General features: G+C 44.5%; 24 non-coding genes across 24 annotated transcripts; all 24 read left to right on the top strand.

Annotated features, from left to right (window-relative positions):
* Positions 1 to 1395: 1395 nt before the first annotated feature.
* trnag-gcc (transfer RNA glycine (anticodon GCC)) lies at positions 1396 to 1466 on the top strand. Its single transcript has one exon. It is a non-coding gene; the product is annotated as a tRNA-Gly (tRNA).
* Positions 1467 to 1612: 146 nt separating this feature from the next.
* trnag-gcc (transfer RNA glycine (anticodon GCC)) lies at positions 1613 to 1683 on the top strand. The gene has a single exon. It is a non-coding gene; the product is annotated as a tRNA-Gly (tRNA).
* Positions 1684 to 3168: 1485 nt separating this feature from the next.
* trnag-gcc (transfer RNA glycine (anticodon GCC)) lies at positions 3169 to 3239 on the top strand. The gene has a single exon. It is a non-coding gene; the product is annotated as a tRNA-Gly (tRNA).
* Positions 3240 to 3385: 146 nt separating this feature from the next.
* Positions 3386 to 3456, top strand: trnag-gcc (transfer RNA glycine (anticodon GCC)). Its single transcript has one exon. It is a non-coding gene; the product is annotated as a tRNA-Gly (tRNA).
* A 1483-nt stretch (positions 3457 to 4939) lies between these two features.
* On the top strand, positions 4940 to 5010 carry trnag-gcc (transfer RNA glycine (anticodon GCC)). Its single transcript has one exon. It is a non-coding gene; the product is annotated as a tRNA-Gly (tRNA).
* A 146-nt stretch (positions 5011 to 5156) lies between these two features.
* trnag-gcc (transfer RNA glycine (anticodon GCC)) lies at positions 5157 to 5227 on the top strand. Its single transcript has one exon. It is a non-coding gene; the product is annotated as a tRNA-Gly (tRNA).
* A 1477-nt stretch (positions 5228 to 6704) lies between these two features.
* trnag-gcc (transfer RNA glycine (anticodon GCC)) lies at positions 6705 to 6775 on the top strand. The gene has a single exon. It is a non-coding gene; the product is annotated as a tRNA-Gly (tRNA).
* Positions 6776 to 6921: 146 nt separating this feature from the next.
* trnag-gcc (transfer RNA glycine (anticodon GCC)) lies at positions 6922 to 6992 on the top strand. Its single transcript has one exon. It is a non-coding gene; the product is annotated as a tRNA-Gly (tRNA).
* Positions 6993 to 8475: 1483 nt separating this feature from the next.
* trnag-gcc (transfer RNA glycine (anticodon GCC)) lies at positions 8476 to 8546 on the top strand. The gene has a single exon. It is a non-coding gene; the product is annotated as a tRNA-Gly (tRNA).
* Positions 8547 to 8692: 146 nt separating this feature from the next.
* Positions 8693 to 8763, top strand: trnag-gcc (transfer RNA glycine (anticodon GCC)). The gene has a single exon. It is a non-coding gene; the product is annotated as a tRNA-Gly (tRNA).
* Positions 8764 to 10246: 1483 nt separating this feature from the next.
* trnag-gcc (transfer RNA glycine (anticodon GCC)) lies at positions 10247 to 10317 on the top strand. Its single transcript has one exon. It is a non-coding gene; the product is annotated as a tRNA-Gly (tRNA).
* Positions 10318 to 10463: 146 nt separating this feature from the next.
* trnag-gcc (transfer RNA glycine (anticodon GCC)) lies at positions 10464 to 10534 on the top strand. The gene has a single exon. It is a non-coding gene; the product is annotated as a tRNA-Gly (tRNA).
* Positions 10535 to 12011: 1477 nt separating this feature from the next.
* trnag-gcc (transfer RNA glycine (anticodon GCC)) lies at positions 12012 to 12082 on the top strand. The gene has a single exon. It is a non-coding gene; the product is annotated as a tRNA-Gly (tRNA).
* Positions 12083 to 12228: 146 nt separating this feature from the next.
* trnag-gcc (transfer RNA glycine (anticodon GCC)) lies at positions 12229 to 12299 on the top strand. Its single transcript has one exon. It is a non-coding gene; the product is annotated as a tRNA-Gly (tRNA).
* Positions 12300 to 13782: 1483 nt separating this feature from the next.
* On the top strand, positions 13783 to 13853 carry trnag-gcc (transfer RNA glycine (anticodon GCC)). Its single transcript has one exon. It is a non-coding gene; the product is annotated as a tRNA-Gly (tRNA).
* Positions 13854 to 13999: 146 nt separating this feature from the next.
* trnag-gcc (transfer RNA glycine (anticodon GCC)) lies at positions 14000 to 14070 on the top strand. Its single transcript has one exon. It is a non-coding gene; the product is annotated as a tRNA-Gly (tRNA).
* Positions 14071 to 15553: 1483 nt separating this feature from the next.
* Positions 15554 to 15624, top strand: trnag-gcc (transfer RNA glycine (anticodon GCC)). Its single transcript has one exon. It is a non-coding gene; the product is annotated as a tRNA-Gly (tRNA).
* Positions 15625 to 15770: 146 nt separating this feature from the next.
* Positions 15771 to 15841, top strand: trnag-gcc (transfer RNA glycine (anticodon GCC)). Its single transcript has one exon. It is a non-coding gene; the product is annotated as a tRNA-Gly (tRNA).
* Positions 15842 to 17318: 1477 nt separating this feature from the next.
* Positions 17319 to 17389, top strand: trnag-gcc (transfer RNA glycine (anticodon GCC)). Its single transcript has one exon. It is a non-coding gene; the product is annotated as a tRNA-Gly (tRNA).
* A 146-nt stretch (positions 17390 to 17535) lies between these two features.
* Positions 17536 to 17606, top strand: trnag-gcc (transfer RNA glycine (anticodon GCC)). The gene has a single exon. It is a non-coding gene; the product is annotated as a tRNA-Gly (tRNA).
* A 1483-nt stretch (positions 17607 to 19089) lies between these two features.
* Positions 19090 to 19160, top strand: trnag-gcc (transfer RNA glycine (anticodon GCC)). Its single transcript has one exon. It is a non-coding gene; the product is annotated as a tRNA-Gly (tRNA).
* A 146-nt stretch (positions 19161 to 19306) lies between these two features.
* On the top strand, positions 19307 to 19377 carry trnag-gcc (transfer RNA glycine (anticodon GCC)). Its single transcript has one exon. It is a non-coding gene; the product is annotated as a tRNA-Gly (tRNA).
* A 1477-nt stretch (positions 19378 to 20854) lies between these two features.
* trnag-gcc (transfer RNA glycine (anticodon GCC)) lies at positions 20855 to 20925 on the top strand. The gene has a single exon. It is a non-coding gene; the product is annotated as a tRNA-Gly (tRNA).
* Positions 20926 to 21069: 144 nt separating this feature from the next.
* trnag-gcc (transfer RNA glycine (anticodon GCC)) lies at positions 21070 to 21140 on the top strand. The gene has a single exon. It is a non-coding gene; the product is annotated as a tRNA-Gly (tRNA).
* The last annotated feature ends 1155 nt before the right edge of the window (positions 21141 to 22295 follow it).

Genomic DNA, 22295 nt, shown 5'->3' with positions numbered 1-22295 from the left:
TCACCATACACTCCCTCCGCATCAATCTCTTTACCACTTTCCTCATGCTCATTTTCAACATCTGCTTCACAACACTCTCCCTTTTCCTCTCCGCTTCACCACTCACAGCTGCAAACACTCATTCCTCTTCAATTAAAACCCTCCTTCCCTGACTTCTTTTTCACCTTCCACAACATTTTTACCTTCATTGCCTTCAGAAAAGTTTAAACAAACTTTGCACAAACTGATAATTTTTCACTGGACTCTTTTTTTTTACAATGTCTTTTCATTCACCTTTTTCCATTGTCACAAATAGCCAGCTAAATCACAGGAATTCCACAGCATAGCAAAATATGTCAACATATATATATACAGAGGAGAATACAAGCACAACAATACAATTGGACCAGTACAAATACCATGAGACAAAGAAGAGAAAAAGCAGCTCGTTCAAAGCACATTCAGCCTCTCAGAACATTCCGGCTAAGGAGGAATGGCCCAAACATAAAGGGGCAACAGGATACCGGCCACAGAACAGGACAAGGCCCAGACACGCACAGTCTCACACATGTGTGTAAACGTCGCGAGTATCTTTACAGTACTCTTTTCCAAGATAAGTGGGAGGAGGCGATGTTTCACGTTAATCGTTTTCGGAGTCCATTTGGAGATTCACACCTCATTCACCTGAGGCAATGTTGGTGGGTAATTGTCTCCCCCGAGGGAGTCCCTTGTGTTGCAACTAGGATAATGCCAGCTTCTCAACTCTTTCCATAAAGCTGACATTCCTCAACCTTGGCGAATGCTGATTCACCCCTTCCTTTTCTGTTTTGCAAACACGGACCTACATTCGAGAGCATGATGACGAGGATGACACATGGGGAATCAGGACACAGGATGTGACAGCATTGTGCCAATGTTGTGGGTTCATGGTGCAGAGGCCTGCATAACTGAAATGATGATGTGAGTTCAAATGTAACCAAGGCTGGTAGCGGTATAAAAGCCATTATCCAAACATAGGTTGTTTGGTGGAGGTGTGAAATCCCACTTTACTGTAACGCAGCATGAGGATAATTAGCCAACCTGGCTGTCAAATCGGAAAGATGCACAACATATTATTCTGAAAGGAAGGAGCCGTATGTTATCAAGCCATGGAATTTGCAGTCTGGCCTAGTGGAAGCACTGTTAGCTTTGCGTGAAGAAAAGTAGCGGCCTGATGATATTGCAGTGTAGCATTAGGTGATCTGTTGTGGTGTGAAGTGAGAGCACATGAGGTTTATGCGCTGCTGTGCCCGAAGTTTAGGTAAAGAAATTTGTTGACATTTGGGGAAAGTGAGGACAAAGTGAGGAAATGGAAATGCTGCTGAGTGAAAGCATTGGGGAAAAAAAGGAGAACATCATGAAATGGATCGTGGAGTTGCATTGGTGGTTCAGTGGTAGAATTCTCGCCTGCCACGCGGGAGGCCCGGGTTCGATTCCTGGCCAATGCAAGATTGACTGGTGTTGCACTGTTATTTCTCATCTTTACACTACATCTCTCTGCTGGTTACATGCAGTTTTCTTTGGCGAACACACATCAACATCTGCTAGCAACTCAGGCATTGGGCTTGAAAGTTCAGCTTCAGTTCCGTGGCTTGCATTGGTGGTTCAGTGGTAGAATTCTCACCTGCCACGTGAGAGGCCCGGGTTGGATTCCCGGCCAATACATTGCAGCTCCTTTCCATTCCTCTGCTCAGCAATTTTTCCTTCCTCTCTACATTCTTACCACCAGCTTTCTTTTATCACAACTACATTTTCACCATACACTCCCTCCGCATCAATCTCTTTACCACTTTCCTCATGCTCATTTTCAACATCTGCTTCACAACACTCTCCCTTTTCCTGTCCGCTTCACCACTCACAGCTGCAAACACTCATTCCTCTTCAATTAAAACCCTCCTCCTCTCACTTCTTTTTCACCTTCCACAACATTTTTACCTTCATTGCCTTCAGAAAAGTTCAAACAAACTTTGCACAAACTGATAATTTTTCACTGGACTCTTTTTTTTTACAATGTCTTTTCATTCACCTTTTTCCATTGTCACAAATAGCCAGCTAAATCACAGGAATTCCACAGCATAGCAAAATATGTCAACATATATATATACAGAGGAGAATACAAGCACAACAATACAATTGGACCAGTACAAATACCATGAGACAAAGAAGAGAAAAAGCAGCTCGTTCAAAGCTCATTCAGCCTCTCAGAACATTCCGGCTAAGGAGGAATGGCCCAAACATAAAGGGGCAACAGGATACCGGCCACAGAACAGGACAAGGCCCAGACACGCACAGTCTCACACATGTGTGTAAACATCGCTAGTATCTTTACAGTACTCTTTACCAAGATAAGTGGGAGGAGGCGATGTTTCACGTTACTCGTTTTCGGAGTCCATTTGGAGATTCACACCTCATTCACCTGAGGCAATGTTGGTGGGTAATTGTCTCCCCCTAAGGAGTCCCTTGTGTTGCAACTAGGATATTGCCAGCTTCTCAACTCTTTCCATAAAGCTGACATTCCTCAACCTTGGCGAATGCTGATTCACCCCTTCCTTTCCTGTTTCGCAAACACGGACCTACATTCGAGAGCATGATGACGAGGATGACACATGGGGAATCAGGACACAGGATGTGACAGCATTGTGCCAATGTTGTTGGGTTCATGGTGCAGAGGCCTGCATAACTGAAATGATGATGTGAGTTCAAATGTAACCAAGGCTGGTAGCGGTATAAAAGCCATCATCCAAACATAGGTTGTTTGGTGGAGGTGTGAAATCCCACTTTACTGTAACGCAGCATTAGGATAATTAGCCAACCTGGCTGTAAAATCGGAAAGATGCACAACATGTTATTCTGAAAGGAAGGAGCCGTCTGTCATCAAGCCATGGAATTTGCAGTCTGGCCTAGTGGAAGCACTGTTAGCTTTGCGTGAAGAAAAGTAGCGGCCTGATGATATTGCAGTGTAGCATTAGGTGATATTGTAGTGGTGTGAAGTGAGAGCACAGGAGGTTTATGCGCTGCTGTGCCCGAAGTTTAGGTAAAGAAATTTGTTGACATTTGGGGAAAGAGAGGACAAAGTGAGGAAATGCAAATGCTGCTGAGTGAAAGCATTGGGGAAAAAAAGGAGAACATCACAAGCTTGATAATGGAGTTGCATTGGTGGTTCAGTGGTAGAATTCTCGCCTGCCACGCGGGAGGCCCGGGTTCGATTCCCGGCCAATGCAAGATTGACTGGTGTTGCACTGTTATTTCTCATCTTTACACTGCATCTCTCTGCTGGTTACATGCAGTTTTCTTTGGCCAACACACATCAACATCTGTTAGCAACTCAGGCATTGTGCATGAAAGTTCAGCTTAAGATGTGTGTCTTGCATTGGTGGTTCAGTGGTAGAATTCTCACCTGCCACGTGAGAGGCCCGGGTTGGATTCCCGGCCAATACATTGCAGCTCCTTTGCATTCCTCTGCTCAGCAATTTTTCCTTCCTCTCTACATTCTTACCACCAGCTTTCTTTTATCACAACTACATTTTCACCATACACTCCCTCCGCATCAATCTCTTTACCACTTTCCTCATGCTCATTTTCAACATCTGCTTCACAACACTCTCCCTTTTCCTGTCCGCTTCACCACTCACAGCTGCAAACACTCATTCCTCTTCAATTAAAACCCTCCTCCTCTCACTTCTTTTTCACCTTCCACAACATTTTTACCTTCATTGCCTTCAGAAAAGTTCAAACAAACTTTGCACAAACTGATAATTTTTCACTGGACTCTTTTTTTTTACAATGTCTTTTCATTCACCTTTTTCCATTGTCACAAATAGCCAGCTAAATCACAGGAATTCCACAGCATAGCAAAATATGTCAACATATATATATACAGAGGAGAATACAAGCACAACAATACAATTGGACCAGTACAAATACCATGAGACAAAGAAGAGAAAAAGCAGCTCGTTCAAAGCTCATTCAGCCTCTCAGAACATTCCGGCTAAGGAGGAATGGCCCAAACATAAAGGGGCAACAGGATACCGGCCACAGAACAGGACAAGGCCCAGACACGCACAGTCTCACACATGTGTGTAAACGTCGCGAGTATCTTTACAGTACTCTTTTCCAAGATAAGTGGGAGGAGGCGATGTTTCACGTTAATCGTTTTCGGAGTCCATTTGGAGATTCACACCTCATTCACCTGAGGCAATGTTGGTGGGTAATTGTCTCCCCCTAGGGAGTCCCTTGTGTTGCAACTAGGATAATGCCAGCTTCTCAACTCTTTCCATAAAGCTGACATTCCTCAACCTTGGCGAATGCTGATTCACCCCTTCCTTTCCTGTTTTGCAAACACGGACCTACATTCGAGAGCATGATGACGAGGATGACACATGGGGAATCAGGACACAGGATGTGACAGCATTGTGCCAATGTTGTGGGTTCATGGTGCAGAGGCCTGCATAACTGAAATGATGATGTGAGTTCTAATGTAACCAAGGCTGGTAGCGGTATAAAAGCCATTATCCAAACATAGGTTGTTTGGTGGAGGTGTGAAATCCCACTTTACTGTAACGCAGCATGAGGATAATTAGCCAACCTGGCTGTAAAATCGGAAAGATGCACAACATATTATTCTGAAAGGAAGGAGCCGTATGTTATCAAGCCATGGAATTTGCAGTCTGGCCTAGTGGAAGCACTGTTAGCTTTGCGTGAAGAAAAGTAGCAGCCTGATGATATTGCAGTGTAGCATTAGGTGATCTGTCGTGGTGTGAAGTAAGAGCACAGGAGGTTTATGCGCTGCTGTGCCCGAAGTTTAGGTAAAGAAATTTGTTGCAATTTGGGGAAAGTGAGGACAAAGTGAGGAAATGGAAATGCTGCTGAGTGAAAGCATTGGGGAAAAAAAGGAGAACATCATGAAATTGATCGTGGAGTTGCATTGGTGGTTCAGTGGTAGAATTCTCGCCTGCCACGCGGGAGGCCCGGGTTCGATTCCCGGCCAATGCAAGATTGACTGGTGTTGCACTGTTATTTCTCATCTTTACACTGCATCTCTCTGCTGGTTACATGCAGTTTTCTTTGGCGAACACACATCAACATCTGTTAGCAACTCAGGCATTGGGCTTGAAAGTTCAGCTTCAGTTGCGTGGCTTGCATTGGTGGTTCAGTGGTAGAATTCTCGCCTGCCACGCGGGAGGCCCAGGTTCGATTCCCGGCCAATGCATCACACCTCTTTTGCATTCCTGTGCTCAGCAATTTTTCATTCCTCTCTACATTCTTACCACCAGCTTTCTTTTATCGCAACTACATTTTCACCACACCCTCCGCATCAATCTCTTTACCACTTTCCTCATGCTCATTTTCAACATCTGCTTCACAACACTCTCCCTTTTCCTGTCCGCTTCACCACTCACAGCTGCAAACACTCATTCCTCTTTAATTAAAACCCTCCTCCTCTCACTTCTTTTTAACCCTTCACAACATTTTTACCTTCATTGCCTTAAGAAAAGTTCAAACAAACTTTGCACAAACTGATAATTTTTCACTGGACTCTTTTTTTACAAAGTCTTTTCATTCACCTTTTTCCATTGTCACAAATAACCAGCTAAATCACAGGAATTCCACAGCATAGCAAAATATGTCAACGTATATATACAGAGGAGAACACAAGCACAACAATACAATTGGACCAGTACAAATATCATGAGACAAAGAAGAGAAAAAGCAGCTCGTTCAAAGCTCACTCAGCCTCTCAGAACATTCCGGCGAAGGAGGAATGGCCCAAACATAAAGGGGCAACAGGATACCGGCCACAGAACAGGACAAGGCCCAGACACGCACAGTCTCACACATGTGTGTAAACATCGCTAGTATCTTTACAGTACTCTTTACCAAGATAAGTGGGAGGAGGCGATGTTTCACGTTACTCGTTTTCGGAGTCCATTTGGAGATTCACACCTCATTCACCTGAGGCAATGTTGGTGGATAATTGTCTCCCCCTAAGGAGTCCCTTGTGTTGCAACTAGGATAATGCCAGCTTCTCAACTCTTTCCATAAAGCTGACATTCCTCAACCTTGGCGAATGCTGATTCACCCCTTCCTTTCCTGTTTCGATAACACGGACCTACATTCGAGAGCATGATGACAAGGATGACACATGGGGAGTCAGGACACAGGATGTGACAGCATTGTGCCAATGTTGTTGGGTTCATGGTGCAGAGGCCTGCATAACTGAAATGATGATGTGAGTTCAAATGTAACCAAGGTTGGTAGCGGTATAAAAGCCATCATCCAAACATAGGTTGTTTGGTGGAGGTGTGAAATCCCACTTTACTGTAACGCAGCATGAGGATAATTAGCCAACCTGGCTGTAAAATCGGAAAGATGCACAACATGTTATTCTGAAAGGAAGGAGCCGTCTGTCATCAAGCCATGGAATTTGCAGTCTGGCCTAGTGGAAGCACTGTTAGCTTTGCGTGAAGAAAAGTAGCGGTCTGATGATATTGCAGTGTAGCATTAGGTGATATTGTAGTGGTGTGAAGTGAGAGCACAGGAGGTTTATGCGCCGCTGTGCCCGAAGTTTAGGTAAAGAAATTTGTTGACATTTGGGGAAAGAGAGGACAAAGTGAGGAAATGCAAATGCTGCTGAGTGAAAGCATTGGGGAAAAAAAGGAGAACATCACAAGCGTGATAATGGAGTTGCATTGGTGGTTCAGTGGTAGAATTCTCGCCTGCCACGTGGGAGGCCTGGGTTCGATTCCCGGCCAATGCAAGATTGACTGGTGTTGCACTGTTATTTCTCATCTTTACACTGCATCTCTCTGCTGGTTACATGCAGTTTTCTTTGGCTAACACACATCAACATCTGTTAGCAACTCAGGCATTGTGCATGAAAGTTCAGCTTCAGTTGTGTGGCTTGCATTGGTGGTTCAGTGGAAGAATTCTCACCTGCCACGTGAGAGGCCCGGGTTGGATTCCCGGCCAATACATTGCAGCTCCTTTGCATTCCTCTGCTCAGCAATTTTTCCTTCCTCTCTACATTCTTACCACCAGCTTTCTTTTATCACAACTACATTTTCACCATACACTCCCTCCGCATCAATCTCTTTACCACTTTCCTCATGCTCATTTTCAACATCTGCTTCACAACACTCTCCCTTTTCCTGTCCGCTTCACCACTCCCAGCTGCAAACACTCATTCCTCTTCAATTAAAACCCTCCTTCCCTGACTTCTTTTTCACCTTCCACAACATTTTTACCTTCATTGCCTTCAGAAAAGTTTAAACAAACTTTGCACAAACTGATAATTTTTCACTGGACTCTTTTTTTTTACAATGTCTTTTCATTCACCTTTTTCCATTGTCACAAATAGCCAGCTAAATCACAGGAATTCCACAGCATAGCAAAATATGTCAACATATATATATACAGAGGAGAATACAAGCACAACAATACAATTGGACCAGTACAAATACCATGAGACAAAGAAGAGAAAAAGCAGCTCGTTCAAAGCACATTCAGCCTCTCAGAACATTCCGGCTAAGGAGGAATGGCCCAAACATAAAGGGGCAACAGGATACCGGCCACAGAACAGGACAAGGCCCAGACACGCACAGTCTCACACATGTGTGTAAACGTCGCGAGTATCTTTACAGTACTCTTTTCCAAGATAAGTGGGAGGAGGCGATGTTTCACGTTAATCGTTTTCGGAGTCCATTTGGAGATTCACACCTCATTCACCTGAGGCAATGTTGGTGGGTAATTGTCTCCCCCGAGGGAGTCCCTTGTGTTGCAACTAGGATAATGCCAGCTTCTCAACTCTTTCCATAAAGCTGACATTCCTCAACCTTGGCGAATGCTGATTCACCCCTTCCTTTTCTGTTTTGCAAACACGGACCTACATTCGAGAGCATGATGACGAGGATGACACATGGGGAATCAGGACACAGGATGTGACAGCATTGTGCCAATGTTGTGGGTTCATGGTGCAGAGGCCTGCATAACTGAAATGATGATGTGAGTTCAAATGTAACCAAGGCTGGTAGCGGTATAAAAGCCATTATCCAAACATAGGTTGTTTGGTGGAGGTGTGAAATCCCACTTTACTGTAACGCAGCATGAGGATAATTAGCCAACCTGGCTGTCAAATCGGAAAGATGCACAACATATTATTCTGAAAGGAAGGAGCCGTATGTTATCAAGCCATGGAATTTGCAGTCTGGCCTAGTGGAAGCACTGTTAGCTTTGCGTGAAGAAAAGTAGCGGCCTGATGATATTGCAGTGTAGCATTAGGTGATCTGTTGTGGTGTGAAGTGAGAGCACATGAGGTTTATGCGCTGCTGTGCCCGAAGTTTAGGTAAAGAAATTTGTTGACATTTGGGGAAAGTGAGGACAAAGTGAGGAAATGGAAATGCTGCTGAGTGAAAGCATTGGGGAAAAAAAGGAGAACATCATGAAATGGATCGTGGAGTTGCATTGGTGGTTCAGTGGTAGAATTCTCGCCTGCCACGCGGGAGGCCCGGGTTCGATTCCTGGCCAATGCAAGATTGACTGGTGTTGCACTGTTATTTCTCATCTTTACACTGCATCTCTCTGCTGGTTACATGCAGTTTTCTTTGGCGAACACACATCAACATCTGCTAGCAACTCAGGCATTGGGCTTGAAAGTTCAGCTTCAGTTCCGTGGCTTGCATTGGTGGTTCAGTGGTAGAATTCTCACCTGCCACGTGAGAGGCCCGGGTTGGATTCCCGGCCAATACATTGCAGCTCCTTTCCATTCCTCTGCTCAGCAATTTTTCCTTCCTCTCTACATTCTTACCACCAGCTTTCTTTTATCACAACTACATTTTCACCATACACTCCCTCCGCATCAATCTCTTTACCACTTTCCTCATGCTCATTTTCAACATCTGCTTCACAACACTCTCCCTTTTCCTGTCCGCTTCACCACTCACAGCTGCAAACACTCATTCCTCTTCAATTAAAACCCTCCTCCTCTCACTTCTTTTTCACCTTCCACAACATTTTTACCTTCATTGCCTTCAGAAAAGTTCAAACAAACTTTGCACAAACTGATAATTTTTCACTGGACTCTTTTTTTTTACAATGTCTTTTCATTCACCTTTTTCCATTGTCACAAATAGCCAGCTAAATCACAGGAATTCCACAGCATAGCAAAATATGTCAACATATATATATACAGAGGAGAATACAAGCACAACAATACAATTGGACCAGTACAAATACCATGAGACAAAGAAGAGAAAAAGCAGCTCGTTCAAAGCTCATTCAGCCTCTCAGAACATTCCGGCTAAGGAGGAATGGCCCAAACATAAAGGGGCAACAGGATACCGGCCACAGAACAGGACAAGGCCCAGACACGCACAGTCTCACACATGTGTGTAAACGTCGCGAGTATCTTTACAGTACTCTTTTCCAAGATAAGTGGGAGGAGGCGATGTTTCACGTTAATCGTTTTCGGAGTCCATTTGGAGATTCACACCTCATTCACCTGAGGCAATGTTGGTGGGTAATTGTCTCCCCCTAGGGAGTCCCTTGTGTTGCAACTAGGATAATGCCAGCTTCTCAACTCTTTCCATAATGCTGACATTCCTCAACCTTGGCGAATGCTGATTCACCCCTTCCTTTCCTGTTTTGCAAACACGGACCTACATTCGAGAGCATGATGACGAGGATGACACATGGGGAATCAGGACACAGGATGTGACAGCATTGTGCCAATGTTGTGGGTTCATGGTGCAGAGGCCTGCATAACTGAAATGATGATGTGAGTTCTAATGTAACCAAGGCTGGTAGCGGTATAAAAGCCATTATCCAAACATAGGTTGTTTGGTGGAGGTGTGAAATCCCACTTTACTGTAACGCAGCATGAGGATAATTAGCCAACCTGGCTGTAAAATCGGAAAGATGCACAACATATTATTCTGAAAGGAAGGAGCCGTATGTTATCAAGCCATGGAATTTGCAGTCTGGCCTAGTGGAAGCACTGTTAGCTTTGCGTGAAGAAAAGTAGCAGCCTGATGATATTGCAGTGTAGCATTAGGTGATCTGTCGTGGTGTGAAGTGAGAGCACAGGAGGTTTATGCGCTGCTGTGCCCGAAGTTTAGGTAAAGAAATTTGTTGCAATTTGGGGAAAGTGAGGACAAAGTGAGGAAATGGAAATGCTGCTGAGTGAAAGCATTGGGGAAAAAAAGGAGAACATCATGAAATTGATCGTGGAGTTGCATTGGTGGTTCAGTGGTAGAATTCTCGCCTGCCACGCGGGAGGCCCGGGTTCGATTCCCGGCCAATGCAAGATTGACTGGTGTTGCACTGTTATTTCTCATCTTTACACTGCATCTCTCTGCTGGTTACATGCAGTTTTCTTTGGCGAACACACATCAACATCTGTTAGCAACTCAGGCATTGGGCTTGAAAGTTCAGCTTCAGTTGCGTGGCTTGCATTGGTGGTTCAGTGGTAGAATTCTCACCTGCCACGCGGGAGGCCCGGGTTCGATTCCCGGCCAATGCATCACACCTCTTTTGCATTCCTGTGCTCAGCAATTTTTCATTCCTCTCTACATGCTTACCACCAGCTTTCTTTTATCGCAACTACATTTTCACCACACCCTCCGCATCAATCTCTTTAACACTTTCCTCATGCTCATTTTCAACATCTGCTTCACAACACTCTCCCTTTTCCTGTCCGCTTCACCACTCACAGCTGCAAACACTCATTCCTCTTTAATTAAAACCCTCCTCCTCTCACTTCTTTTTAACCCTTCACAACATTTTTACCTTCATTGCCTTAAGAAAAGTTCAAACAAACTTTGCACAAACTGATAATTTTTCACTGGACTCTTTTTTTACAAAGTCTTTTCATTCACCTTTTTCCATTGTCACAAATAACCAGCTAAATCACAGGAATTCCACAGCATAGCAAAATATGTCAACGTATATATACAGAGGAGAACACAAGCACAACAATACAATTGGACCAGTACAAATATCATGAGACAAAGAAGAGAAAAAGCAGCTCGTTCAAAGCTCACTCAACCTCTCAGAACATTCCGGCGAAGGAGGAATGGCCCAAACATAAAGGGGCAACAGGATACCGGCCACAGAACAGGACAAGGCCCAGACACGCACAGTCTCACACATGTGTGTAAACATCGCTAGTATCTTTACAGTACTCTTTACCAAGATAAGTGGGAGGAGGCGATGTTTCACGTTACTCGTTTTCGGAGTCCATTTGGAGATTCACACCTCATTCACCTGAGGCAATGTTGGTGGATAATTGTCTCCCCCTAAGGAGTCCCTTGTGTTGCAACTAGGATAATGCCAGCTTCTCAACTCTTTCCATAAAGCTGACATTCCTCAACCTTGGCGAATGCTGATTCACCCCTTCCTTTCCTGTTTCGATAACACGGACCTACATTCGAGAGCATGATGACGACGATGACACATGGGGAATCAGGACACAGGATGTGACAGCATTGTGCCAATGTTGTTGGGTTCATGGTGCAGAGGCCTGCATAACTGAAATGATGATGTGAGTTCAAATGTAACCAAGGTTGGTAGCGGTATAAAAGCCATCATCCAAACATAGGTTGTTTGGTGGAGGTGTGAAATCCCACTTTACTGTAACGCAGCATGAGGATAATTAGCCAACCTGGCTGTAAAATCGGAAAGATGCACAACATGTTATTCTGAAAGGAAGGAGCCGTCTGTCATCAAGCCATGGAATTTGCAGTCTGGCCTAGTGGAAGCACTGTTAGCTTTGCGTGAAGAAAAGTAGCGGTCTGATGATATTGCAGTGTAGCATTAGGTGATATTGTAGTGGTGTGAAGTGAGAGCACAGGAGGTTTATGCGCTGCTGTGCCCGAAGTTTAGGTAAAGAAATTTGTTGACATTTGGGGAAAGAGAGGACAAAGTGAGGAAATGCAAATGCTGCTGAGTGAAAGCATTGGGGAAAAAAAGGAGAACATCACAAGCTTGATAATGGAGTTGCATTGGTGGTTCAGTGGTAGAATTCTCGCCTGCCACGCGGGAGGCCCGGGTTCGATTCCCGGCCAATGCAAGATTGACTGGTGTTGCACTGTTATTTCTCATCTTTACACTGCATCTCTCTGCTGGTTACATGCAGTTTTCTTTGGCCAACACACATCAACATCTGTTAGCAACTCAGGCATTGTGCATGAAAGTTCAGCTTAAGTTGTGTGTCTTGCATTGGTGGTTCAGTGGTAGAATTCTCACCTGCCACGTGAGAGGCCCGGGTTGGATTCCCGGCCAATACATTGCAGCTCCTTTGCATTCCTCTGCTCAGCAATTTTTCCTTCCTCTCTACATTCTTACCACCAGCTTTCTTTTATCACAACTACATTTTCACCATACACTCCCTCCGCATCAATCTCTTTACCACTTTCCTCATGCTCATTTTCAACATCTGCTTCACAACACTCTCCCTTTTCCTGTCCGCTTCACCACTCCCAGCTGCAAACACTCATTCCTCTTCAATTAAAACCCTCCTTCCCTGACTTCTTTTTCACCTTCCACAACATTTTTACCTTCATTGCCTTCAGAAAAGTTTAAACAAACTTTGCACAAACTGATAATTTTTCACTGGACTCTTTTTTTTTACAATGTCTTTTCATTCACCTTTTTCCATTGTCACAAATAGCCAGCTAAATCACAGGAATTCCACAGCATAGCAAAATATGTCAACATATATATATACAGAGGAGAATACAAGCACAACAATACAATTGGACCAGTACAAATACCATGAGACAAAGAAGAGAAAAAGCAGCTCGTTCAAAGCACATTCAGCCTCTCAGAACATTCCGGCTAAGGAGGAATGGCCCAAACATAAAGGGGCAACAGGATACCGGCCACAGAACAGGACAAGGCCCAGACACGCACAGTCTCACACATGTGTGTAAACGTCGCGAGTATCTTTACAGTACTCTTTTCCAAGATAAGTGGGAGGAGGCGATGTTTCACGTTAATCGTTTTCGGAGTCCATTTGGAGATTCACACCTCATTCACCTGAGGCAATGTTGGTGGGTAATTGTCTCCCCCGAGGGAGTCCCTTGTGTTGCAACTAGGATAATGCCAGCTTCTCAACTCTTTCCATAAAGCTGACATTCCTCAACCTTGGCGAATGCTGATTCACCCCTTCCTTTTCTGTTTTGCAAACACGGACCTACATTCGAGAGCATGATGACGAGGATGACACATGGGGAATCAGGACACAGGATGTGACAGCATTGTGCCAATGTTGTGGGTTCATGGTGCAGAGGCCTGCATAACTGAAATGATGATGTGAGTTCAAATGTAACCAAGGCTGGTAGCGGTATAAAAGCCATTATCCAAACATAGGTTGTTTGGTGGAGGTGTGAAATCCCACTTTACTGTAACGCAGCATGAGGATAATTAGCCAACCTGGCTGTCAAATCGGAAAGATGCACAACATATTATTCTGAAAGGAAGGAGCCGTATGTTATCAAGCCATGGAATTTGCAGTCTGGCCTAGTGGAAGCACTGTTAGCTTTGCGTGAAGAAAAGTAGCGGCCTGATGATATTGCAGTGTAGCATTAGGTGATCTGTTGTGGTGTGAAGTGAGAGCACATGAGGTTTATGCGCTGCTGTGCCCGAAGTTTAGGTAAAGAAATTTGTTGACATTTGGGGAAAGTGAGGACAAAGTGAGGAAATGGAAATGCTGCTGAGTGAAAGCATTGGGGAAAAAAAGGAGAACATCATGAAATGGATCGTGGAGTTGCATTGGTGGTTCAGTGGTAGAATTCTCGCCTGCCACGCGGGAGGCCCGGGTTCGATTCCTGGCCAATGCAAGATTGACTGGTGTTGCACTGTTATTTCTCATCTTTACACTGCATCTCTCTGCTGGTTACATGCAGTTTTCTTTGGCGAACACACATCAACATCTGCTAGCAACTCAGGCATTGGGCTTGAAAGTTCAGCTTCAGTTCCGTGGCTTGCATTGGTGGTTCAGTGGTAGAATTCTCACCTGCCACGTGAGAGGCCCGGGTTGGATTCCCGGCCAATACATTGCAGCTCCTTTCCATTCCTCTGCTCAGCAATTTTTCATTCCTCTCTACATTCTTACCACCAGCTTTCTTTTATCACAACTACATTTTCACCATACACTCCCTCCGCATCAATCTCTTTACCACTTTCCTCATGCTCATTTTCAACATCTGCTTCACAACACTCTCCCTTTTCCTGTCCGCTTCACCACTCACAGCTGCAAACACTCATTCCTCTTCAATTAAAACCCTCCTCCTCTCACTTCTTTTTCACCTTCCACAACATTTTTACCTTCATTGCCTTCAGAAAAGTTCAAACAAACTTTGCACAAACTGATAATTTTTCACTGGACTCTTTTTTTTTACAATGTCTTTTCATTCACCTTTTTCCATTGTCACAAATAGCCAGCTAAATCACAGGAATTCCACAGCATAGCAAAATATGTCAACATATATATATACAGAGGAGAATACAAGCACAACAATACAATTGGACCAGTACAAATACCATGAGACAAAGAAGAGAAAAAGCAGCTCGTTCAAAGCTCATTCAGCCTCTCAGAACATTCCGGCTAAGGAGGAATGGCCCAAACATAAAGGGGCAACAGGATACCGGCCACAGAACAGGACAAGGCCCAGACACGCACAGTCTCACACATGTGTGTAAACGTCGCGAGTATCTTTACAGTACTCTTTTCCAAGATAAGTGGGAGGAGGCGATGTTTCACGTTAATCGTTTTCGGAGTCCATTTGGAGATTCACACCTCATTCACCTGAGGCAATGTTGGTGGGTAATTGTCTCCCCCTAGGGAGTCCCTTGTGTTGCAACTAGGATAATGCCAGCTTCTCAACTCTTTCCATAATGCTGACATTCCTCAACCTTGGCGAATGCTGATTCACCCCTTCCTTTCCTGTTTTGCAAACACGGACCTACATTCGAGAGCATGATGACGAGGATGACACATGGGGAATCAGGACACAGGATGTGACAGCATTGTGCCAATGTTGTGGGTTCATGGTGCAGAGGCCTGCATAACTGAAATGATGATGTGAGTTCTAATGTAACCAAGGCTGGTAGCGGTATAAAAGCCATTATCCAAACATAGGTTGTTTGGTGGAGGTGTGAAATCCCACTTTACTGTAACGCAGCATGAGGATAATTAGCCAACCTGGCTGTAAAATCGGAAAGATGCACAACATATTATTCTGAAAGGAAGGAGCCGTATGTTATCAAGCCATGGAATTTGCAGTCTGGCCTAGTGGAAGCACTGTTAGCTTTGCGTGAAGAAAAGTAGCAGCCTGATGATATTGCAGTGTAGCATTAGGTGATCTGTCGTGGTGTGAAGTGAGAGCACAGGAGGTTTATGCGCTGCTGTGCCCGAAGTTTAGGTAAAGAAATTTGTTGCAATTTGGGGAAAGTGAGGACAAAGTGAGGAAATGGAAATGCTGCTGAGTGAAAGCATTGGGGAAAAAAAGGAGAACATCATGAAATTGATCGTGGAGTTGCATTGGTGGTTCAGTGGTAGAATTCTCGCCTGCCACGCGGGAGGCCCGGGTTCGATTCCCGGCCAATGCAAGATTGACTGGTGTTGCACTGTTATTTCTCATCTTTACACTGCATCTCTCTGCTGGTTACATGCAGTTTTCTTTGGCGAACACACATCAACATCTGTTAGCAACTCAGGCATTGGGCTTGAAAGTTCAGCTTCAGTTGCGTGGCTTGCATTGGTGGTTCAGTGGTAGAATTCTCGCCTGCCACGCGGGAGGCCCGGGTTCGATTCCCGGCCAATGCATCACACCTCTTTTGCATTCCTGTGCTCAGCAATTTTTCATTCCTCTCTACATTCTTACCACCAGCTTTCTTTTATCGCAACTACATTTTCACCACACCCTCCGCATCAATCTCTTTACCACTTTCCTCATGCTCATTTTCAACATCTGCTTCACAACACTCTCCCTTTTCCTGTCCGCTTCACCACTCACAGCTGCAAACACTCATTCCTCTTTAATTAAAACCCTCCTCCTCTCACTTCTTTTTAACCCTTCACAACATTTTTACCTTCATTGCCTTAAGAAAAGTTCAAACAAACTTTGCACAAACTGATAATTTTTCACTGGACTCTTTTTTTACAAAGTCTTTTCATTCACCTTTTTCCATTGTCACAAATAACCAGCTAAATCACAGGAATTCCACAGCATAGCAAAATATGTCAACGTATATATACAGAGGAGAACACAAGCACAACAATACAATTGGACCAGTACAAATATCATGAGACAAAGAAGAGAAAAAGCAGCTCGTTCAAAGCTCACTCAGCCTCTCAGAACATTCCGGCGAAGGAGGAATGGCCCAAACATAAAGGGGCAACAGGATACCGGCCACAGAACAGGACAAGGCCCAGACACGCACAGTCTCACACATGTGTGTAAACATCGCTAGTATCTTTACAGTACTCTTTACCAAGATAAGTGGGAGGAGGCGATGTTTCACGTTACTCGTTTTCGGAGTCCATTTGGAGATTCACACCTCATTCACCTGAGGCAATGTTGGTGGATAATTGTCTCCCCCTAAGGAGTCCCTTGTGTTGCAACTAGGATAATGCCAGCTTCTCAACTCTTTCCATAAAGCTGACATTCCTCAACCTTGGCGAATGCTGATTCACCCCTTCCTTTCCTGTTTCGATAACACGGACCTACATTCGAGAGCATGATGACGACGATGACACATGGGGAATCAGGACACAGGATGTGACAGCATTGTGCCAATGTTGTTGGGTTCATGGTGCAGAGGCCTGCATAACTGAAATGATGATGTGAGTTCAAATGTAACCAAGGTTGGTAGCGGTATAAAAGCCATCATCCAAACATAGGTTGTTTGGTGGAGGTGTGAAATCCCACTTTACTGTAACGCAGCATGAGGATAATTAGCCAACCTGGCTGTAAAATCGGAAAGATGCACAACATGTTATTCTGAAAGGAAGGAGCCGTCTGTCATCAAGCCATGGAATTTGCAGTCTGGCCTAGTGGAAGCACTGTTAGCTTTGCGTGAAGAAAAGTAGCGGTCTGATGATATTGCAGTGTAGCATTAGGTGATATTGTAGTGGTGTGAAGTGAGAGCACAGGAGGTTTATGCGCTGCTGTGCCCGAAGTTTAGGTAAAGAAATTTGTTGACATTTGGGGAAAGAGAGGACAAAGTGAGGAAATGCAAATGCTGCTGAGTGAAAGCATTGGGGAAAAAAAGGAGAACATCACAAGCTTGATAATGGAGTTGCATTGGTGGTTCAGTGGTAGAATTCTCGCCTGCCACGCGGGAGGCCCGGGTTCGATTCCCGGCCAATGCAAGATTGACTGGTGTTGCACTGTTATTTCTCATCTTTACACTGCATCTCTCTGCTGGTTACATGCAGTTTTCTTTGGCCAACACACATCAACAACTGTTAGCAACTCAGGCATTGTGCATGAAAGTTCAGCTTAAGTTGTGTGTCTTGCATTGGTGGTTCAGTGGTAGAATTCTCACCTGCCACGTGAGAGGCCCGGGTTGGATTCCCGGCCAATACATTGCAGCTCCTTTCCATTCCTCTGCTCAGCAATTTTTCCTTCCTCTCTACATTCTTACCACCAGCTTTCTTTTATCACAACTACATTTTCACCATACACTCCCTCCGCATCAATCTCTTTACCACTTTCCTCATGCTCATTTTCAACATCTGCTTCACAACACTCTCCCTTTTCCTGTCCGCTTCACCACTCCCAGCTGCAAACACTCATTCCTCTTCAATTAAAACCCTCCTTCCCTGACTTCTTTTTCACCTTCCACAACATTTTTACCTTCATTGCCTTCAGAAAAGTTTAAACAAACTTTGCACAAACTGATAATTTTTCACTGGACTCTTTTTTTTTACAATGTCTTTTCATTCACCTTTTTCCATTGTCACAAATAGCCAGCTAAATCACAGGAATTCCACAGCATAGCAAAATATGTCAACATATATATATACAGAGGAGAATACAAGCACAACAATACAATTGGACCAGTACAAATACCATGAGACAAAGAAGAGAAAAAGCAGCTCGTTCAAAGCACATTCAGCCTCTCAGAACATTCCGGCTAAGGAGGAATGGCCCAAACATAAAGGGGCAACAGGATACCGGCCACAGAACAGGACAAGGCCCAGACACGCACAGTCTCACACATGTGTGTAAACGTCGCGAGTATCTTTACAGTACTCTTTTCCAAGATAAGTGGGAGGAGGCGATGTTTCACGTTAATCGTTTTCGGAGTCCATTTGGAGATTCACACCTCATTCACCTGAGGCAATGTTGGTGGGTAATTGTCTCCCCCGAGGGAGTCCCTTGTGTTGCAACTAGGATAATGCCAGCTTCTCAACTCTTTCCATAAAGCTGACATTCCTCAACCTTGGCGAATGCTGATTCACCCCTTCCTTTCCTGTTTTGCAAACATGGACCTACATTCGAGAGCATGATGACGAGGATGACACATGGGGAATCAGGACACAGGATGTGACAGCATTGTGCCAATGTTGTGGGTTCATGGTGCAGAGGCCTGCATAACTGAAATGATGATGTGAGTTCAAATGTAACCAAGGCTGGTAGCGGTATAAAAGCCATTATCCAAACATAGGTTGTTTGGTGGAGGTGTGAAATCCCACTTTACTGTAACGCAGCATGAGGATAATTAGCCAACCTGGCTGTAAAATCGGAAAGATGCACAACATATTATTCTGAAAGGAAGGAGCCGTATGTTATCAAGCCATGGAATTTGCAGTCTGGCCTAGTGGAAGCACTGTTAGCTTTGCGTGAAGAAAAGTAGCGGCCTGATGATATTGCAGTGTAGCATTAGGTGATCTGTTGTGGTGTGAAGTGAGAGCACATGAGGTTTATGCGCTGCTGTGCCCGAAGTTTAGGTAAAGAAATTTGTTGACATTTGGGGAAAGTGAGGACAAAGTGAGGAAATGGAAATGCTGCTGAGTGAAAGCATTGGGGAAAAAAAGGAGAACATCATGAAATTGATCGTGGAGTTGCATTGGTGGTTCAGTGGTAGAATTCTCGCCTGCCACGCGGGAGGCCCGGGTTCGATTCCCGGCCAATGCAAGATTGACTGGTGTTGCACTGTTATTTCTCATCTTTACACTGCATCTCTCTGCTGGTTACATGCAGTTTTCTTTGGCGAACACACATCAACATCTGTTAGCAACTCAGGCATTGGGCTTGAAAGTTCAGCTTCAGTTGCGTGGCTTGCATTGGTGGTTCAGTGGTAGAATTCTCGCCTGCCACGCGGGAGGCCCGGGTTTGATTCCCGGCCAATGCATCACACCTCTTTTGCATTCCTGTGCTCAGCAATTTTTCATTCCTCTCTACATTCTTACCACCAGCTTTCTTTTATCGCAACTACATTTTCACCACACCCTCCGCATCAATCTCTTTACCACTTTCCTCATGCTCATTTTCAACATCTGCTTCACAACACTCTCCCTTTTCCTGTCCGCTTCACCACTCACAGCTGCAAACACTCATTCCTCTTTAATTAAAACCCTCCTCCTCTCACTTCTTTTTAACCCTTCACAACATTTTTACCTTCATTGCCTTAAGAAAAGTTCAAACAAACTTTGCACAAACTGATAATTTTTCACTGGACTCTTTTTTTACAAAGTCTTTTCATTCACCTTTTTCCATTGTCACAAATAGCCAGCTAAATCACAGGAATTCCACAGCATAGCAAAATATGTCAACATATATATATACAGAGGAGAATACAAGCACAACAATACAATTGGACCAGTACAAATACCATGAGACAAAGAAGAGAAAAAACAGCTCGTTCAAAGCTCATTCAGCCTCTCAGAACATTCCGGCTAAGGAGGAATGGCCCAAACATAAAGGGGCAACAGGATACCGGCCACAGAACAGGACAAGGCCCAGACACGCACAGTCTCACACATGTGTGTAAACGTCGCGAGTATCTTTACAGTACTCTTTTCCAAGATAAGTGGGAGGAGGCGATGTTTCACGTTAATCGTTTTCGGAGTCCATTTGGAGATTCACACCTCATTCACCTGAGGCAATGTTGGTGGGTAATTGTCTCCCCGTAGGGAGTCCCTTGTGTTGCAACTAGGATAATGCCAGCTTCTCAACTCTTTCCATAAAGCTGACATTCCTCAACCTTGGCGAATGCTGATTCACCCCTTCCTTTCCTGTTTTGCAAACACGGACCTACATTCGAGAGCATGATGACGAGGATGACACATGGGGAATCAGGACACAGGATGTGACAGCATTGTGCCAATGTTGTGGGTTCATGGTGCAGAGGCCTGCATAACTGAAATGATGATGTGAGTTCTAATGTAACCAAGGCTGGTAGCGGTATAAAAGCCATTATCCAAACATAGGTTGTTTGGTGGAGGTGTGAAATCCCACTTTACTGTAACGCAGCAGGAGGATAATTAGCCAACCTGGCTGTAAAATCGGAAAGATGCACAACATATTATTCTGAAAGGAAGGAGCCGTATGTTATCAAGCCATGGAATTTGCAGTCTGGCCTAGTGGAAGCACTGTTAGCTTTGCGTGAAGAAAAGTAGCAGCCTGATGATATTGCAGTGTAGCATTAGGTGATCTGTCGTGGTGTGAAGTGAGAGCACAGGAGGTTTATGCGCTGCTGTGCCCGAAGTTTAGGTAAAGAAATTTGTTGCAATTTGGGGAAAGTGAGGACAAAGTGAGGAAATGGAAATGCTGCTGAGTGAAAGCATTGGGGAAAAAAAGGAGAACATCATGAAATTGATCGTGGAGTTGCATTGGTGGTTCAGTGGTAGAATTCTCGCCTGCCACGCGGGAGGCCCGGGTTCGATTCCCGGCCAATGCAAGATTGACTGGTGTTGCAGTTATTTCTCATCTTTACACTGCATCTCTCTGCTGGTTACATGCAGTTTTCTTTGGCGAACACACATCAACATCTGTTCGCAACTCAGGCATTGGGCTTGAAAGTTCAGCTTCAGTTGCGTGGCTTGCATTGGTGGTTCAGTGGTAGAATTCTCGCCTGCCACGCGGGAGGCCCGGGTTTGATTCCCGGCCAATGCATCACAGCTAATTTGCATTCCTGTGCTCAGCAATTTTTCATTCCTCTCTCCATTCTTACCACCAGCTTTCTTTTATCGCAACTACATTTTCACCACACCCTCCGCATCAATCTTTTTACCACTTTCCTCATGCTCATTTTCAACATCTGCTTCACAACACTCTCCCTTTTCCTGTCCGCTTCACCACTCACAGCTGCAAACACTCATTCCTCTTTAATTAAAACCCTCCTCCTCTCACTTCTTTTTAACCCTTCACAACATTTTTACCTTCATTGCCTTAAGAAAAGTTCAAACAAACTTTGCACAAACTGATAATTTTTCACTGGACTCTTTTTTTACAAAGTCTTTTCATTCACCTTTTTCCATTGTCACAAATAACCAGCTAAATCACAGGAATTCCACAGCATAGCAAAATATGTCAACGTATATATACAGAGGAGAACACAAGCACAACAATACAATTGGACCAGTACAAATATCATGAGACAAAGAAGAGAAAAAGCAGCTCGTTCAAAGCTCATTCAGCCTCTCAGAACATTCCGGCGAAGGAGGAATGGCCCAAACATAAAGGGGCAACAGGATACCGGCCACAGAACAGGACAAGGCCCAGACACACACAGTCTCACACATGTGTGTAAACATCGCTAGTATCTTTACAGTACTCTTTACCAAGATAAGTGGGAGGAGGCGATGTTTCACGTTACTCGTTTTCGGAGTCCATTTGGAGATTCACACCTCATTCACCTGAGGCAATGTTGGTGGGTAATTGTCTCCCCCTAAGGAGTCCCTTGTGTTGCAACTAGGATATTGCCAGCTTCTCAACTCTTTCCATAAAGCTGACATTCCTCAACCTTGGCGAATGCTGATTCACCCCTTCCTTTCCTGTTTCGCAAACACGGACCTACATTCGAGAGCATGATGACGAGGATGACACATGGGGAATCAGGACACAGGATGTGACAGCATTGTGCCAATGTTGTTGGGTTCATGGTGCAGAGGCCTGCATAACTGAAATGATGATGTGAGTTCAAATGTAACCAAGGCTGGTAGCGGTATAAAAGCCATCATCCAAACATAGGTTGTTTGGTGGAGGTGTGAAATCCCACTTTACTGTAACGCAGCATTAGGATAATTAGCCAACCTGGCTGTAAAATCG

The sequence above is a fragment of the Scyliorhinus torazame genome, chromosome 3 (assembly GCF_047496885.1).
Source record: "Scyliorhinus torazame isolate Kashiwa2021f chromosome 3, sScyTor2.1, whole genome shotgun sequence".
Classification (NCBI taxonomy): domain Eukaryota; kingdom Metazoa; phylum Chordata; class Chondrichthyes; order Carcharhiniformes; family Scyliorhinidae; genus Scyliorhinus; species Scyliorhinus torazame.
The sequence above is the reverse complement of the archived record's forward strand: the minus strand, read 5'-3'. Positions and strand labels throughout refer to the sequence as shown.